The sequence below is a fragment of the Gavialis gangeticus genome, unplaced genomic scaffold (assembly GCF_001723915.1).
Source record: "Gavialis gangeticus isolate Ggan-Ray unplaced genomic scaffold, GavGan_comp1, whole genome shotgun sequence".
NCBI lineage: Eukaryota > Metazoa > Chordata > Crocodylia > Gavialidae > Gavialis > Gavialis gangeticus.
Window position 1 is genome coordinate 43,934,429 of NW_017729030.1, and position 5,172 is coordinate 43,939,600.

The 5,172-nt window shown below is 41.7% G+C and overlaps 1 protein-coding gene across 1 annotated transcript in view; it reads right to left on the bottom strand.

Annotated features, from left to right (window-relative positions):
• RNF150 (ring finger protein 150) overlaps positions 1-5,172 on the bottom strand; it is a gene marked incomplete at its 5' end in the record, with an annotated part of 242,760 nt that overhangs the window by 131,253 nt on the left and 106,335 nt on the right. The gene's annotated exons all lie outside the window — the stretch shown is intronic.

A 5,172-nucleotide genomic window follows, 5' to 3' on the forward strand; every position in this document is an offset into this window, starting at 1 on the left:
ATTCTAAAAATGATTTAAGATCAATAAGGGATAAAAACCTCAACACAAGCTTCAATGTAATGAAGAGAAGAGAAGACTAATTCAATTCTTGGATGTATCAAGCAGGGACATGATGAGTTGGAGGTGATTTGGCTTCTATATACAGCACTGGTGACTGAAATCAGTACCACAATACTGCTGGATCCTAGGGTCTATTTTAAAAGAGATGCTGAAAAATTATAGAGCAGGGGTCAGCAACCTGTGAGGTCCACAGACCAGATCCAGCCCATGGACCCATGCCATGCAGCCCATAGATGTTGGGCTTCAGCAATAACTGCTCTCCCTAAGCTATGCAGTGGAAGCTATGGGAGCTCTCCTCAGGCCACAGGAGCAGAAGTGGTACACATCTGTGGCCTGCCCATCTTTGACCTGAGCTGGGTCACTCTGGCCTGCAACCTGAAAAGGATGCCAATCAACGTTGTAGAGGGTGTAGAGGGTACGGGGAAAATGACGCAATAACGTGACAGATAGAGAAAATGCCTTGGTCTGAGAGCTTTTAGAGTTCAGTCTGTTTAGCTTAAGACTGAGAGATTTGATTACAAGTACATTCATGGGGAGGAAATGCAGTTTTAGCAGTGTGGGGGATTAACCACTACCAAGGTAAATGGTAGATTCTCCACCCCTCAAGGCTGTTGCATCAAGACTAGCTGCCTTTGTGGAAGGGATACTTTATTCAAATATGTTATTGGGTTCAATACAGAGACAACTGGGTGAAATATAATGATAGGTAATTTCCAGGTAGTCAGACTAGATTAGTGGCTTGAAAACACCTTTGATTTGAATACCTCTAAGTATATCCTTCATTTTTTTCTTTTTTGTTTCTTTTCCTCAAATTATATTTCCTATTTTCCTTCCTCTTGGTTATATATTTGCAAGTTTGAGAAACAGGACTAAATGGTTTGATGGTCCCCTTTGGTTTTAAAATCTATGAATCATCACTAGGAACCTACTAAAATTGTGATTTTGCACTAGGACTCTAGTGAAGATTCATAGATTTCAAACCCAAAGGGGACCATCAGATCATTTAGACCATCAGATCATTAAATCTGGCATTGTCCATGAAATCAGGCAATGTCTGCAAAATCTAAGAAAAAAATTACTGAAAATAAAATGCTGGCTCCCTGGGGGCGGGGGAAGAGCTGCTGGCATGAAGGGGTGCCCAAGATGGCCGCTTCCCCTCACTGCTGACTGTCTAAGAGTGTTGTCTGTCATGTGGCCCCACCAATCTCCATCAATTGGTGGTGAGGGGTGGGGTTGCATGACAGTTCTTTCAACCAATCAGTGGCGAGGGCCAGGGCTGTATGATGGACATCCCTTACAGCCAATCAATCAGCAGTGAGGGGCAGGACCACAAGGGTCCCTCAGCCAGAGACGTGGGGGGACCCTGCCATGATCAGCCTGTGAAATGGCAGCTAGCCCCGCAATCTCCTTGCAAAATCAGCCGGCTGCCGCCTCAAGTTGGATAGACCCCTAAGAATCTTCACAATGTGCCTCCTGAGTTTTTCCAACACAAAAAGCTGAAAGTAAAAGCTGGTGAACTGTTTTTTTCTAAATGTAATCCTATTCAATAATAATGGGGCTAAAGGCTAGACTCAAAGGCTACAAATAGATGCTGAATTTGTTCTGCAATAAACTATTTTTATCCTGGAACAAAGTGCAGTTGTTCAGACATCCTTATCTGGTGTCCTGGAACAAACCCTACAGAGGTTTGCAGGATAAGAAATACTAACAATTTGTGCTGGGACATCTCCAAGTATGTCTGAAGAGCTGTCCTGGGGTTGCATCATTGAATGAATGGCAGAAAAGCAGGAGTGCATTTAGCTGCTCACTAAACCCTGACTGGAAGGGCAACGTGCATACATACCAATCCCAGGTCATTTCTGTTCTGGGGCAAACATGAACACAACTTGTCCCAAGACAAATGCAACATGTATATTTCTAGCCAAATGTGAATGATACTGCATTTATTTCCACATAAGTGAAAAAAGGAGCATGTCAGGGGTATAAGTGTGCGCAAAGAGTGGTCAGCAGTACTTTCCATTGCAACCGTATTGCCATCTAATATCAGATTTAAAGTAATCTTGAATAGTGATACAGGTGCTAGTCTTGGAAGCTAGAGATCCAGAGAGAATTAGATGCTATGATCCAGTGTTTCCCAATCCGTGGATCATAGACCAAAAGTGGGTCGCAAGAATACATGAAAGGGTCACAAAGAAATTTTTAAAATGGATTCTCCTTTCAAGGGAAAAATATGGGTTTTGCCTTGCAGGCTGGCACAGTTCCAGCCCACAAGGGGCTGCTTGGGACCCCCCCCATCAGTCTCCCCCTTTCCCCACACACTGGGGTCTGGGGGCAGTGGATTGGGAGTGAGAGACACCAGCAGGACCAGGGGGCTGTTTTCTACTTAAACTATTTACTGGGTCGGGACTGGCCATTGATGTTTACAAATGGGTTCTGTCCAAAAAAAGGCTGAAAACCACTGCTATGATCAATGTCCAACAGCTTGATCAGTGTCCAACATTTTTTTACTAAAAATCTTTTACTATTCAAGTATACAGGTATCTCCTCACCATAAGAAGGGCAAGAGAAATGCTGAAATGTCATCCTCTAGCAGTGACAGCTTAGCTTGCATTGCTGATCTATTTTATAATACTTTGCTTCAGTTTCTTTTGGATGAGAAGCCCAATTAAAATACCACAAACAAAACAAAACATAACACAAACAAAAGCAAGAACAGAAACCACCCTGAAAGGAGGGAAATCTCCACAGCTTTAAGTACATGGAAGTGTTTTTTAGACGTGAACTAGATGAATGAACCCAGAAAATAGTTGGCATAGACTATCAGACCTCACAAGCCTTGCCCATCCCTAAATAAAACTGTATACCAAGATGAAAATGTTTTTAATATGCATTCTTCTCAAAGGAAAATAAAAACACCAAAAACATAGTATATAAATACATACATGTTTTGAGAAAACTATTTACACTAGTGTATAGGCATAATGTTTTTCTCTACCCATTTTGTATGTGGAAAGCCTTTTTGAATGTTTTTCTATGTAACACAGAAATAATTTGTTCTGGGGATTTTTATTTATTTATTTGTATATATTTGTGAAGAGCTTACAAACCATAGCTACCTCAACAACTGTGACCAATAAAAAAAATGATGGAAAGCACCACATCTATTTGTAATAGTTAATAATAAACAAGTGTTTATTGTAAATTCTAGCTTCCAGAGTTACCGGAAAATGACTGTGACTTTCTATTTGGAATAGATTTGCCAGCTCTCCTTAGGTTTTATCCTGCTTCCATTATCAGGTACACTCTCACTGACTTGGGCTGTCCGAAGTCAGACCCAGTTCTCCAAGGACAAAAGTTTTGTATGTGGGGGTTTACAGTTGACTGTCAAAGTATGCCCGAAAGTTTGCAAAGAAGAATGTTTTCCAACTATTTGAGTTGGTTTAATAAAAGATATCAGATTTACCAAAAGAACCTTATCTGAAACATGGACTTAAGATTTTTTTTTTTTAAAGCTGCGTACTTCCACATTTTCTCCTAAAATCAGGGGAAGGGGGAAGACTGCCAGCATTTCCCAAAGGCAGGACACTTTTCAGATGTTATCCTTTTGACATTAGGTTTCAAAATTTGGTTTACGAGCCTTATTACTCTCACCATAAAATATTAGTTCCCACTGATTTGTACAGGCATTTGGGGAGGTTAGGGGAAGGCTGGATTGAGTTAAAAATGGCCACCTGGTCCAAGTCAGGATGGGAGGGGGACTAGTGGGGGGTTTTGGAGGGGATCGGGAGGCAAGCAGGGTCCATTGGAAGACAGGGGCTGGGGAACAAGCAGGATCCGTGGGGAGGATTGGTCTAGATCAGAAGGGCATGCAGGAGGGCTGGTGGGTTCTGGGAGGATCAGTGGGGCTACCAAGGTCCACAGGCAGGCTTGTAGAGACAAGGGGCTCCCCCACACCAGATCAAGGGCTATTTTTAGCTCCTGACTCACCTCCCAACAAACCAACCCCCCTGATCCTGCCTGCCCCTACCTCCACACCAACTTACTTCCTCAGCTCCCAGCACTAGAAAACGCTGGTAAAACCAGCACCAGGAGCAACTTACAGGATGGGGGATTTAGTGGGCTCAGGGTGGGAGTGGGTGTTGTCCATCTGGAAGGTGGGACAAGGGACTGGGGGGCTTGCAAAAATAGACTAATGGGGGGACAGTAGGAAAAGTGCAGCCCTGGGGATGGGGCCAGCAGCAGGGCTTTTCCAGCCCCAATGCTGCACTGGGAACTGTACAGAAATTCAGTTAGTTTGGTCTTGCTGGACCCAATCTAAGTCAGACCACCTCTGAGGTACAATTAACTTGGACTGGGTTGGCCATTTCTAGACTGATCTAAACTTCCTGAACTGCTGAGCATTTTGCATTTAGATCATCTTAACTAGGGATCCAAGTGTAAGGTCCATACCTGGGCCAACTAAGTTAGATTAGGTGGCCATTCTTAATGTGATCTAACCTGTATCTAACCTCCTCAAGCATTCTCTATGTACTCCAGGACATCAAATGGAAGGGAAATGTAGACCCAACTGTCCTGAGATGGGGAAGTGGAATATCATCTTTAAAATGATGACAAGTCCCAATGCTTTAAGGACTGTCAGAGAAAACATTAGAACTGTGGACTTTATGGTATATCTTTTAAAAATGCAATATTCTCATAAGTACAATGTGGTGGTGCTCCATAGCCTCAATTCAAAACAATTGTTTTAAAAGATTTTCTTTTAAAACGTATCATTATTGCAGAACCTTTTTAACTTCAGGGAAAGAAATTTACACTGCATCTGCAAAAATGAATTTATTTTCCACTAACAAATATTGGTATACCTAGTACAAAGGAAAGCATTGCAACTCCCATGTGTCTTTCTGGCATAATATCTACATTTTTTAAAAGAAATTATTATTAGACTATTACATTATACATCATCATCATTATATTCTATTATTTGATAGAAGTATATTTCATAATGGAATTGTTCAAAGAACAGGTTCTTTTTCTTTAAGCTTAAGTATAGTTCTGAAATTTCAAGTTCTTTGATTGGAAATGCAGATTAAAGAAAGCGCACTGTTAAATTCA